At 37.1% G+C, this 15230-nt stretch overlaps 1 protein-coding gene across 3 annotated transcripts in view; it reads left to right on the forward strand.

Moving 5' to 3' along the window:
* Positions 1-15230, forward strand: part of LOC105283053 — a 396978-nt gene that overhangs the window by 358645 nt on the left and 23103 nt on the right. The window lies entirely within an intron of this gene.

Genomic DNA, 15230 nt, shown 5'->3' on the forward strand with positions numbered 1-15230 from the left:
CCTCGTTTGCAAACTAATGAACTAGCAGAAGTTACTGTTTTGGCTGCAGTGGCAAATGATCCATATATCAGTTCTCGACAAATACAAAGAAATACTGGTATTTCCAAGACAAGTGTTTTACGCATTCTTAAACGCCACTCATTTCATCCATATCACATTGCATTGCATCAAGAACTTCATGGAAATGATTTTATTAATCGAATAGAATTTTGTCAATGGGCGCTACAACAGTTGGAGGTCAATGAATTCTTCTTCAACAGAATATTGTTTACCGATGAATCAACTTTCACTAACCATGGACAAGTAAATAGAAGAAATATGCACTATTGGTCCGTTGAAAATCCAAGGTGGCTTCGACAAGTAGAACGTTAACGTCCATGGAGTCTTAATGTATGGTGTGGTGTTTTACACAATCGAATCATTGGCCCTTTCTTTATTGATGGTACAATAAATAGTCAAAAATATGCTGATTTTTTGTCCCAACAATTACCAAACTTATTGGAAGAGGTGCCGTTAGAAACTCGTTTACAAATGTGGTATCAGCATGATGGTTGTCCGGCTCATAACGCACGTGTTACACGTACAGTTTTACACGAAATGTTTCCGGAACGCTGGATAGGAAGAGGACATATCAGTTGGCCAGCACGTTCTCCTGATTTGAATCCTTTAGACTTTTTTGTGGGGAATGTTAAAGAACACTGTTTACAATGATGTACCAACTACACAAGAGAACATGAGAGAGCGCATTTTGAATGCATGTGCTAGTATAAATTCAGAAATGATAGAAAGGGTAAGAGTATCATTTGTGTATCGTATTAGAAAATGTATTGAAGTCGGAGGACATCATTTCGAACACCTCCTTAAATAAATTTTTGTGTTGAAGAGCATAAAGTTTGATTTTTTTGTTTCCCACGTTCAAGATCATTTAAAGGTCATGTTGTCATAGGTCGCTGAACTCCTCTCGATGTTGGCTATACAATTGCGCAAACAAAAGTATGTAGTTCCATTTAAAAAAATTATCTTGACCTTTGAATCTCCGAAAAAATAGCCTTGAAAAAATTTTTGTTCTGTCATGATAGCCCCTTCGAACGGTGCAACTTTTTCCTTAGACATTTTTTCGTATCATCAAAAACAAGTGAAATATCTAAGATGATCGATTTAAGTGGACCACCCTGTATATATCAGATGATTGCATAAGTTCGTGCCCGATTTAAAGATAAACTTTAATAGGTTAAATTTGAAAGAATACAGTTTTATTAATCAATTATATAGTCTCCATTCTTCTCTACAATTGTTTTCCAACGATCTACAAGCTTGTTGATTCCACTTTTGAAGAAAGAGCTTGGTTTTCCTTGAAAAAAGTTCGTGAGGTGGTCTTCGACAGCTTCCTCGGACTTAAGATTTTCGCCATTCAAACTGTTCTGCAAAGACCGGAACAGATGAAAATCTGAAGGCGCAATATCTGGAGAATATGGTGGGTGCTGGAGAATTTCCCATTGCAACTCCTGCAGTTTTCGCAGCGTCTGTTGAGCGACGTGCGGTCTAGCATTGTCGTGGTGGAAGATGATGCCTTTCCGATTGACCAAAACCGGACGTTTTTCTCGAATAGCCGCATCGAGTCTAGTGAGTTGCTCACAGTACTTGTCCGCCGTGATTGTTTCGCCGCGTCGGAGTAGCTCGAAGTGAATAATTCCCCTGCAATCCACCAAACACATAGCAACACCTTCATTGGATGCAGGCCAGCTTTTGCGACGGGTTCTGCACCTGCACTTGCTTTTTTCCAGGTCCTCTTTCTCTATACGTTGTTGTACAGAATCCACTTCTCATCGCCTGTTATCATTCAATCCAAAAAAGGCTCTTTTTTGTTACGTGCGAGGAGAGAAATGGCCACATTCATGCGGTTCAGCTTATTCAGTCAAGAGATGCGGCACCCATGTATCGAGCTTGGAAACGTATCCAAGCTTTTTTAAATGGCAAAACGCGGTCGAATTATCAATTTTCAGCCTCTCAGCAATCTCTTCAGTTGTAATCCTTGGGTTTTCTTCCACTAAGGCACACACAATGTCGTCATCAATGCCAGAAGGCCGTCCAGAGCGAAGTTGATCTTCCAAGTTGAAATCACCATTTCGGAATCTGCCAAACCACTTTTTAACTGTCCGGAGAGCAGGAGCACGGTCCAAATAAACGCTCTGAATGTTTTTTTGTGCAGTCCCAACACTCACGCCTTTCCGAAATTCGTATAGCATTACATGCCGCAAATGCACCTTTTCGTTCTCCATTTTTCTAAATTTCTCTTACGCACAAATTGACTTATCTGAACCATCGTTCAGATAAGTCAATTTGTGCGTAAAAGAAATTTAGAAAAATGGAGAACGAAAAGGTGCATTTGCGGCATGTAATGCTATACGAATTTCGGAAAGGCGTGAGTGTTGGGACTATATATATACACGCGCAATTAAAATATATAGCATATACAGAGACCGGATTGCGGTGCCATTTATCTCATTCTATGCGCGCGCTAGCGGGAAGCGGCGTGAGAAGCAGTATCGTTTACGTCGCGACGGTCCAGCGGTGTAACGAAGCCAGATTTGAGCCGCGGCCTCGCGGTCGCTCAGCGCTCGGCTGCCTTCGGGTAGTAGACGAGAGCCGACATATAAACTTGTTGTCTCCGTCGTGTGATTATCGTGAAAAATTATTCTTTGACTATTTTGTTAACTAAAAATTCTTATTGTTCCCTTATAATGGTAATCGCATTGATCCGAAAGTGATATCTTTGCTGGTCTGACCTCAGGCTTTGAAGGGTTGAAACGACGAAACTGTCCATTTTTTGAGATTTTGCCTGAGGATACATTTGTTCAGTGACCCAAAAGATACAACATATTTCAAATTCAGCCATTTTCGCCGAGGTCAAATTTCACGGGGTTTAGTGCGGGGTCCTTTGTAATAAAAAGAGATGGACTATACATTTACTATACATTTACTATAGAAGACTATTTCATGTTAAGGTTTCTCGAATTTTTCTTAGATTTTTTAGTTATATATTCACAAGTAACTATTATTCTTACAAGGGGAGGCCAATATTTATTATAAAAATCAAAACTAAACATGAAATCAATTGTTAACTAATCAGGTATTTAGAAGCAATTCAGTGTGAGTATTTTATCTACTATTTCTCATGCATACTCTCTTATCGCATGACGACATTGAAGTACTTGGCATGCCCAGGTCGCATTGGACATGTCTTAAAAAATTCTTATAAATTTGAGTAACAGTATCTTGATTTGTACTGTCTTTTGTATCTTGATTTTCAATAATTACTCACTAATCTTTTTAGTTGGAAATATTAAAATAAACTCATTTACAGTTGTACAGACTAGCAAAATGATTATAAAATCTCTTTTCATTACTCGATACAAATAATTTACATGTAAAGTACAGATTATAGGTAGGACAGTTTTGTATATTTTAATGCCGGGCACGCTAAGTACTTCAATGTCGTCATGCGATAAGAGAGTATGCATGAGAAATAGGTAGATAAAATACTCAAACTGAATTGCTTCTAAGTACTTGATTAGTTAACAATTGATTTCATATTTAGTTTTGATTTTTATAATAAATATTTGGTAAACCTTCGGAAAAGCGACCTAATCGTAAAAATGAATAAGAATAGCTGTTCCCTTTATATTTTTGCCTCCTGAATATGAATATGAAACTTAAAAAGGGCGGTCGAAACTGGAAATATTACAAAATCGCAAAAAACACTGAAAAACGCAGGTTTTTGCAGTATATCTCCGAAAATATTGATTTTAGAGGAAAAAGTTTCAAACTAAAAATGAAGGTCTTGAAAAACTTTACAAAAAAGGTTATGTGCATTTTTGACGTAAACTCATTTTTTTGGCTGTTATGTAAAAAATAATAATTTTTAACACATTTAATACAAACAATTCAATTGATTGACCGTAGCTGGCACAATGTAAACTAGATGCACGACGTTTCGACCAGTATTTTGGTCCTTATCAAGTGCAATATTAATTCATTCCGCAACTTCCTATAAGCAAAGATCAACGTCATTAAATTATAATCAGTTTATGGAAACTGTGTAATACTTACTACCAGGAAGAAGCGGAATTTACAATAATTTTACAAATCATAGTATAGGCACAAACTACACGACAAGGATCCATCTCCGATGCGATTAAGGAGCATTTGTCCGATATTAGAAAGGATCCTGATTATCATTCTGTGATCAGTAAGCACAGGATAGGTAAAAATCACAATTTTGATTGGCACAATGCTAAGGTCGTTCACCAAGAGTTACACACCAAGAAGAGAGAAATAGCTGAGATGGTATATATAAAAAGACATGATGGTGCCATAAATGATGTACAGCGTGATACAGAGAACTTACCTTGTGTTTATGATCACATTTTAAGCTATATATAGAACTTGTTTTGCATGATTGGTCGTAAGTACTGCGAATAACACAGTTTCATGTCATCTCGCATTGGAGATGGATTTTTGTCGTGTAGTTTGTACCTATACTATGATTTGTAAAATTATTGTAAATTCCGCTTCTTCCTGGTAGTAAGTAATAAGCAAAGATCAACGTCATTAAATTATAATCAGTTTATGGAAACTGTGTAATAGTTTCCATAAACTGATTATAATTTAATGACGTTGATCTTTGCTTATAGGAAGTTGCGGAATGAATTGATATTGCACTTGATAAGGACCAAAATACTGGTCGAAACGTCGTGCATCTAATTTACATTGTGCCAGCTACGGTAAATCAATTGAATTGGTTACATTAAACAACACTGGCGAAGTAATTTCTGGAGTTAACATTTAATACAATTCAATACACTGTATAAGGTATGCATGTATGTTGTGTGTGTGTGTGTGTGTGTGTGTGTGTGTGTGTGCGTGCGTGTGTGTGTGTGTGTGTGTGTGTGTGCGTGCGTGGAAAACTTATTTGATTACTTCTTCACTTTATTAGTATGTAATGAATCTATAATATAAAAATATGTAATATAAAAATTGTAAATAGTAACTTCCACGCAGTACTTTGGATCACCTCAAAGTTTTGTTATGTTTTTTATGTGGAAGGGCAGAAGGGGACGGGACTTCGCTTAGGTAAGCGTATTCACCAAAAATGTAATAAATTTGGAAAGTATATCCTGGGAAAGTATACGCTTAGGTGAAAGCGCAAAAGGAGACGGGGCTTCACTATCATGAAATATATACATATATGTATGTAGTATCGTAGTGTGTGTGTTACTGACACACACACACACACACAGTTTGGTTTGGGTTAGGTTAGGTTCATTTTTTAATAATTTTTGTGTTTTTTAACCTAATCTAACCCAACCCAAACGGTGTGTGTGTGTGTGTGTGGGCGCGCGCGTGCGCGTTCTCAATTCGTCGTGTAACTTTTGAAACAGGATCCTCCCGCTGCGGCCTCGGGGGACTACGAGCGCCTATAGTTCTGCTTGCCGCCGCTACGCGGCGACGCCGAAATGTCGCTCTCGCAAGCAAAAGATCATTATGAGAGTATATATGTATGTCTGAGACCGGAGCGTACTCGAAATTCACTTTCGACTCGTCTGAATTTTTTTCTTGTATGGTATATTTTTTTATTCAACGAGTATGACGGAAAATATGAAATACAGTTCGTTTATTCGTGATGCTTCTGACGCGAATTGGTGCGTTCAATTTATCGTAGATCATCACATTTTTCGAGATAATATGGAGTGTCCTAATTGTAACAATAAGCTCACATTGAATCGAGAGACGCTATTGTTTCGTTGTCGCAGAACTTATTATTCTGCGAAATCTAAGAAAAAAAAGAGAAAAAGTCAATGTGATTTCAGGAGAAGCATTAAACACAAAAATTAAAGTAAACACATGGTTCGATCATGTACAGTTGCCGTTAACTACGGCATGTAAGTTTATTGCTCATTTTTTATGGCTACCTATATCCCGATGGGGTTTAATTTCTAATGATCTCGATTTGTCCTCAGAGAGTATCGTAAATTGGAGTAGTTACTGCCGTGAAGTATGTGTATACTGAGCCGAGAAAAGCTCGCAAAAATTAGGCGAACCCGGTACTATTGTCGAAATTGACGAAGCAAAATTTGACAAGCGAAAATATAATCGTGGACGCTTAATTGATGGAAAATGGGTATTTGGCGGTTACGAACGTGGCACTAAAAAGATATTCCTAGTATCCGTTCCTGATCGTACTTCGGCAACTCTACTTAGGTGTATCAAAGAATGGATACTGCCAGGTACAATGATAATGTCTGATAAATGGAAGGCCTATGAATGTTTGTCGGCTGAAGATTTCGAACATCTCTCTGTCAATCATCAGACAACTTTCATAGATCCGGAGACAGGTGCCCATACGCAAGGAATTGAGCGCACATGGCGTGAAGCGAGAGCGAATACTTCGAAATATGGTACTAAGGAGGAACACTTTGTATCTTATCTTGCGGAATATCTATTTAAGCGCGTACACTCTCGTCCTGAGCGTATTAATGCATTCTTTGATCTTATTGCTAAATTTCAAGAAGTGTTAATCCAAGATAAAATTTTCGATGGACAGATTGATAATCCGCAAGATACCTCAAAACATGCCCTCTTATCACACACACATATACACACACACGCACGCACACATACACGCACACACACGCGCGCACATTCTTGAAAACACTCGACACTTGTACAGAGGGTTTGGAGTCTTATACTACTGTAATAGTGACGAACTACGGGTCCTGATCTTTACAAGAATACACACACACACACACGAACACGAGCACACAACATACATGCATACCTTATACAGTGTATTGAATTGTATGAAATGTGTTAAAAATTATTTTTTTACATAACAGCAAAAACAATGAGTTTACGCAAAAATGCATATAACCTTTTTTGTAGAGTTTTTCAAGATCTTCATTCTTGTTTGACACTTTTTCTTCTAAAATCAATATTTTCGGAGATATACTGCGAAAATCTGCGTTTTTCAGAGTTTTTTGCGATTTTGCGGTATTTCCGGTTTCGACCGCCATTTTTAAATTTCATATTCGTATTCAGGAGGCAAAATTACATAAGAATTGAGTATTTTTATTCATTTTTACGAGGAGGTCGCTTTCTCGAAGGTTTACCAAATATTTTGTTAAACTGTTTGTTGTATACAAGTTGGGACTTTTTATGTACTTGGCGTATTTTTTCACCTTTGTAAGGTTTTTTTATTGGGATCTCACTGCTTTTTGTAGAAATTTTTTATTTTATATATAGGATGTCCCATTTTAAAAGTTGCACTGAAATATGTCTTCAGGAAAGCATTTTGAGAAAAAACTTGTCAGACAAAAGTTGTAGGGGTCATAGGGGGACATCTGATGGTGACCTTGGTTTTGACCCAGCGGTCACATTTAGGGTGATTTGAAGGTCAACTTCATATTTTCAAATGGAAAGCCCTACTTTTGACACCGGAAATGAAAAGAACGGAAAATTGTTCAGAGATGTGGTCATGACCCTGGGTCAAGATGACCCATAGGGGTCATTTGAGGCTCAAAAATGTTACCACTGCAGAATACTTGTTGGGGAGTGCTTATCGTGAGAAATGATTGCGATGAAAGTTGTAAGGGTCACAAAGGATTACCCAATGGTGACCTTGGTTTTGACCCAGGGGTCAAATTTAGGGGTCATTTGAAGATCAACTTCATTTTTGCAAATGGAAACCCTTACTTTTGACACCGGAAATAGTGAAGGCAAGACCACTGTCGAAAGCATGGCCTTGATGAATTACTGTATTATCTCATCAACTGTTCAAAACTGCCTCCATTATTTTCAATACATAGTTGTACTCATCGTTCGAAGTTTTGAACAGTTGACAAAAGTATGTGTCTAGTGATGTTTCTACAGTTATCAATTATCCGTTGCCTCATGTTTTTCCTAGTAGTTGGTTGTTCTGCGTACACCACGTTTTTCAAGTATCCCTATAGAAAAAAATCTGGACTAGTCAGATCTGGAGATGTGGGGCACCACGCAACATGTCCAACCGACTACTAGGGAAAACATGATGCAACGGATAATTGATAACTGTAGAACCATCCCTAGATACATACTTTTGTCAACTGTTCAAAACTTCGAACGACGAGTACAACTATGTATTGAAAATAATGGAGGCATTTTTTAACAGTTGATGAGATAATACAGTAATTCATCAAGGCCTTGCTTTCGACAGTGGTCTTGCCTTCACTATTTCCGGTGTCAAAAATAAAGGTTTCCATTTGCAAAAATGAAGTTGATCTTCAAATGACCCCTAAATTTGACCCCTGGGTCAAAACCAAGGTCACCATTGGGTAATCCTTTTTGACCCCCTCCCTCCCTCTCTCCCTATCCCTCCCTCTCTCCCTCCCTCCCTCTCTTTCTCTCTCTCTCCTGCCTGGTGGACGTGTGTCACATCGCTCCGTAAAAGTGATAGTTTTTGCAGTGGTTCGAGAGGTTCTATCTGTACGAGAGTGTTCACACAGATGACGACATAGATCATAAGTACTCAGGTGTGTTATCTAGTCGGGATGTGCTGAATTGTGAATGAAAGACGTGAATTTTCACAGAGGATTCAGGTGCTCATGAGCATCAGGTGTCCATAAAAGTGCCAACGTGTATACATCGGCGCGGACGCTGAATTAACTAATTTGTGGACGCGGTTGTTGTCTACCGATAACGGTGTCGGTCGATAATGCCGAAATGAGTGAAATTGAATATCCGGAGTATCGCTGTTCAGCATGTAAGAAGGAAGTGAAAAACCTGGTACTGCGGTGCAGGCCGTATGAGAAGTTTTTCTTCCATCCTGGATGCGTAATTAAGCACAGGATTTATAAGGACAGTTAAATAGTAAAGTGTGAAGGACCATTTGAGGAGATTGTGGTTGTGGAAATGAAGAAGGCATCTGCATCGAGCAGTGATAGGGAAAGACTTGGATCAACAGGATTGACAGGATCAGCTAATACGTCGGGATATGAACAACCGACTATGGACGCGAAAATTGACTGGTTAGTCAAAACAGTGAAGAAAATGAAAGATGAAGTAGCATGTAAAGATGAAATCGCATCGATGATTAGACACACTATTCAGGAAGAACTGGAAACCTTTAAACGAGAACTGGAAATGGTGAACAGGAATATGCAAGAGAGAATAATGGAGAGTGGACAAAGAAGTTACAGTGAAGCAATAAAAGATAAGAAGAAAGAAAGCATATTAATTGTCAAACCAAAAACGGAACAAAAGAGTGAAACTACCAAAAAACTGGTAAAGGAAAAAGTAGATATAAAAATCTAGCAGTAGGAATAACCAAACTTAAAAAAGGAAGTAAGGGATCAGTTATTCTTGGATGTGAGAGTGAGAGAGAGATAAAAAAGCTGAAGGATACAGTATGTGAGAACTTGGGTGAAGACTTCGAGATCATGGAACCAAAGAAGATAAAACCGAAGATAAAAATTATAAATGTTGGTGAAGAAGAAATGAAGCTGAAGGATAAAAACTTGATAGATACGATCAAGAAGCAGAATAATATGGATGGGAGAGATCAAGGATCTTACATAAGAGTGGTGAAGAGAATTGTTAAAGAGGAAAAAGAAGATAGAGGAAGAAGAAAAGAGGAAGACTCCTTAATTATTGAGGTAGATGAAGTGACCCATGAAGTACTACTAAGGAGATAGAAGTTAAATATAGGATGGAGGAAATGTCCTGTATTTGATCATGTCAGTGTTAAAAGATGTTTTAAGTGCTGGGGTTACTATCATATTGCCAAAAATTGTACACGGCAGGGCACATGCCATAAGTGTGCAGAAAATCACAAAGCAAGTGAATGTAAGGCAACTAAGAAGAGATGTGTGTACTGAATGTACAAAATTAAAACGTACAATTTAAAAATAAATGATGAGCATGATGCGTTGAGTATGAAATGTCCGACGCTCACCAGAGTATTAGAGGAAGAAAAAAAGAGAACTGGTTGGTCCTCTACTAAATAGCAACTATGGAAAGAGTTACTTGTGTACTTAAATGCTCAAAGTATGATGGCGCATAAAGAAGAGATTTAACACCAGATTATGAAGAGAATGAATCCGGCGCTGTTGGCACTATCGGAAACCAGACTGATACCAGACATTGAAGATAGTGAGATGAACGTGCCGGGTTATACTGTTGTTAGATATGACGCGGAAAATAGGAACACGGGAGGAGTTATGTTATACAGGGTGTCCCAGGTTTTAACCGACAAACTGCGGGAGCATATTCTACTAGTGGAAATAAGAAAAAATTCTTATATCGAGTTTGCTTAGAAATGCTTTATTACAAAGTTATAAACCAATATTGAAAAGAAATATGAGATAAGTAACAACGGATGTTTTCACAAAAATAAAAATTATGTATGCAATGATTTAGTGACGCATTTCAAAATGTTATCCTTGCACATCGATACAAGCTAGACATCGACGTAGTACAGAATTTGTTACAGTACGACATTCCTGAAAATTTTGTTGCATCTCAGTGACTGAATTAGTAATTCGTTGCTTTAAATCTATCTGGTACTCTCCTGTTAGGAAATCTACGTTGATACTCTCGTACGGCAGCTCGTGCATTTCCGTCACAGAATCCGTACACGAAATGAATATCGGTGTATTCCTCATTTGAAAACACTTTTGGCATTCTGATAGTAATTGCTAGTTCACACGACGATTGAAATCTAACAGCTACTGTTGTGAAAGTAACAATCATACTGAATCGTTTCAACATAGTGAACATGAATACATGTGAATACACGTAACATAAACATCTTCGACCTTCCAAATTCTACACTATGTTCCGTTGTTACTTATCTCATATTTCTTTTCAATATTGGTTTATAACTTTGTAATAAAGTATTTCTAAGCAAACTCGATATAAGAATTTTTTCTTATTTCCACTAGTAGAATATGCTCCCGCAGTTTGTCGGTTAAAACCCGGGATACCCTGTATTCATAATTTCGAATGAAAATCATTTAGCAACACATGCAACGTTGTATATTCTTGAAATAGAAAATCGTGTCATAGATTTAAAAAATAAAAGCAGTTAAATTATATATATGAGACACAAAATCACATAACATAATACCCAATAATTATTACAAATAAAGGTAAATATTTACCTTTACACAGCCCGCACCAAATGACCTCCGATTGACCTTGACATTGACCCTGATCCCTAACAAGGTCAAGGTCATTGACCTTTTCCAATGCTCATTGTTCATTAAAAAGTTATTAACAATATAAATTTAATACTGGTTCTATTACTTCTTGGACACATAATACTTCCATATTACACAAATAATCAATAAGATTATTATAATTGTAGGTAAGATGAAGAAAATCGTTGTTGAAATTAATTTAATAGATTCTATTACTTCTTGGACACGGGTTGGATTAGACTTGTATCTTTGAGATAGATTTGAAGGACGGGCTTCACCTGTATTTATGGCTATGTTTATATACAAATTTTCACAGTCATATTCTTATATTGTCAGAAATAATAATCCTTAATAAGTTTTTAATTTCGATTAAAGCAGAAAATTATTTGTATTTACCTGTTTTGTGCTTTTGATTAAAATAAAGTATACTTTATATTTATAAACAAACTATTCTATATATTAATGATTCACTGCTTTAAATAAATTTTGTTCGTTCATATTCAAAATACCTACTATATTTTCGAAACTTATGTTTCCTTATATGCATAATTATTCCAACTTGTTTTGTTACTAATTTACAAATTTTTATACTTCATTCTCTTACTGCTTTTGTTAATAACTTTTTAATAAACAATGAGCATTGGAAAAGGTCAACGACCTTGACCTTGTTAGGGGTCAAGGTCAATGTCAAGGTTAATTGGACGTCATTTGGTGCGGGCTGTGTAAAGGTAAATATTTACCCAAATAAATGTATGTACTGATATATCTACGACACATACATGCATGAAGCGCAAAAAATATTGTTGTGACCGGGTTGGCCACCCGGTGCAATACCGCCGGTCGTCTCAGCTGAGAGTCGGCTGCGACAGAAGACCCGAATCTCCGAGCGACGAGGTCTCCGGGCAACGGATAAACAAGACGGGAACAACGAGTCGAAGATCAGCTGCGATCCCAGCTGGACGTGTCGCGAATCGCTCCGGCAATTACACGAATTGTACAACCGACATCATAGAATAAAGTTTCTGTTTTGCTATAATTCGCGAGGGTTATTTCCGCGAGCGCGCGAGTGACAGCGAGCGTGTGCGCGCAAGACGACCGGAGTCTGCCCGGACGCAACAATATATATACATGATATAAATTGTAAGATATAAAGTGAAATATATAAAAATAGATGTAGAGAGAAAGATCGAGAGAGACAATGGTAGCAAAAGTTGCACATAGAAAAGGAAGAATAACACAGATAAGAAAGAAATATAAAATTAAAGATTCCCTTTTGTTCTCATTATAACTATTTCTTGATTTTTAAAAGCGAAAAAACTTGCCACAACAGTTTTCATTATACGTTGAAATAAAAAAATATATCCACAAAATGACACTTGTGATTGAATCAGTAAATGTATACAGTGTCCAGAATACTTTTCGTTTGTTGTGACAATCAATAACATTGACGCAATAACATTGACGGAACAGAAATCATGAGAAAAGATAGATAAAAACCGAAGGTACATGTTGCACGAAGTTTGATGGATATATCTGTTTATTGCAACGTGCAGTGCAAGAATTTTTAGCATGCGTCGCCGCTGGCAATGAAACCAGGACAGTCGAAGCAAAGATTCAGGAGCTGTAACTACCATAACAGGTTTGTAACTGCAACTCTATATGCATAATATCCAAATAGGAGTAACATTTGTAAATAGTAAAGTAAAACAAGACGAATGTAGTCGTATCTTAATATAATGGGAACTAATTATAATCAAGAGCTGAATTTTATGCGGCATATCCGAAATACTCGTATCACACTGTAAATTTGGAAATATGGAAGAATCGAGAGCAAATTTATTTTTCACTTTCGTAATAACTTTTAAATCTAATTGTCTTACAGACAAGTCACTATATCCATCAGTTAAAAAATCTAACTCCTCTCCATGCAAATTTTAAATACGCAAAGGAAGGGACTGATTGTGAGTGAATGTTGTCGAAATCACAAGTACGGAATTATGGAAATATCTAGTTTTGGAGAAATTTAAATTTGAATTTGTTAGTTACTGGCGCAGCGTCGTAGCGTCATGTACACGTGTAAGTATTCAAGTGGAGATGACAAGCCAGGTTTCGCAGATCTCCTGATGGTCGGACGATAGCGTGGCTGCGAGGAAAGGTTGCTCAAATTGTCAGAATCAATACGATCGTGATTGATTTTCCCAAAGAGGTTTTAATGTTAAATCACAAAGATCGGTAACTTACAACGATCGTATCACGTACTTGTATAACGTGGCTTCGTAATGGAAGTCACGAGCAAGTCTTTCTCGTTCGGAGGCGGAACAAAATCTGAATATCAGACGCTGTAATGATTCAATTCTTTTTTTCTTTTGTCAAACATTGGTTCTCTTTCTTTGTTGCCAAGTGCACCCGATCTTTAAATCAACACCATCTCTTGCTGATCCGAGGAACTGAGGAAAACTTGCTCAGATTTCCCAATTATCAACTGATTTCCTAACAGAATTATTCGGCTTAATCAACTGTTTTAAACATTTTGATATAGAAAAATAAGGTAAAATACACATTAGCGTAGCCACATGCGGTGATCCTGACATATATTAATTATAGAGGTCATCCTCCTGAGTGACCTTCAAAAGATTTCAGCCGTCGTTTGTCGACAACATTCAGTTAGTACAACAGAGCTGTAAAATTTCATCAAACTCGAAGGGGAATAGTATAAAGTAGACTAAAGTCTTACCGAGTCGTGCCCTTGACAACATATGTCAAGGTCAAGGTCATCGGAAGTGGCTACGCTAATGTGTATGTTTCTGCAAAAGATTTTAACTGGTGGTCATTGTTTATTAAAAAGTTATTAATAAAAAATGGTTAATTAGTAAATGATTCCACATAGGTTCGATGAGGTCCGTGTCTTGGACATTCCACGCCAATCGGGGTCCACCGCGGGCAGGGTAGTCCTAGAGTTAATTTATATCTTTTTTCGGCGGGGGTGCAGGTGGAGGGTGCCAAAGGCATGTCTTGGATATTCCGCAAACACTGTCGAGTCATCGGTACGATTCCACATGGGTTCAAAGAAATCTATGTTTTTGACTTTTCACCCTCCCGCCCTTCCCTCTCGTGCTTACGGTCCCAAACGAGATCTATATTTATTACTCTATTCTGTCGTGATATACAGTACCTGATTATTTGGGTTAAGAAACTTGAGTTTTTTAATTATTTTTCATATCAAACTGTTAAAAAATGTTGATTAAGGCGAATAATTCAAATTTAAATTTCTCGGAAACTAAACATTTCCGCAACTATGCATTCCGGTTTTCGACAACATTCAGTTAGTACAACATACCTGTAAAATTTCATCAAAATCAAAGGGGGAGTAGTATACTAAAGTCTTACCGAGTCCTCTGAAGTACAAGCGCGTTGTACATTGCACCGCATTGTTATCGATCGCCATGTGTGATTACATTACAATATATTTCATTTCCGTAAATTACACGCGATTTATAATATACAATATTAACATATTATCGAAATTTATCTCCACAACATTTCTAACAAGAATTGTTTCTATTTTTTTATAATTTCGATAATATACGTTCTGAAAGAAGAAAACTAATTTTTTCTAAAGAAGTGTTTTATTCCCTAAAAATGTATATGAGTAGGGGAGAGTGGGACGAAGTCGTCACCGGGGCAGATTTATCATTACAGTTATCTCAAAATTTGTACGTTGCGTGAACTCGCTATTAATATTGTAAACGCCACGTATGGTGCCCACGTGACTAACGGAGTTTAGTGAAGTTATGTGTCATATTGTGATTTTCATTACGACAAACATGTTTTCGAACGTCACAAGTGAAATGTTTTGCGCGTCAAAAGTTTTTAATATTTTAAATATTATTTTCTTTCCAAATCTCGGTAAGATGATTCTAAAGGGTATGTATGCTGAACACGAATCCAGTAAAGTTTTTTTCAATTTCGTTGATTTCTAATATTTCATGAGTGACC

The sequence above is a fragment of the Ooceraea biroi genome, chromosome 12 (genome assembly GCF_003672135.1).
Source record: "Ooceraea biroi isolate clonal line C1 chromosome 12, Obir_v5.4, whole genome shotgun sequence".
Lineage (NCBI taxonomy): Eukaryota > Metazoa > Arthropoda > Insecta > Hymenoptera > Formicidae > Ooceraea > Ooceraea biroi.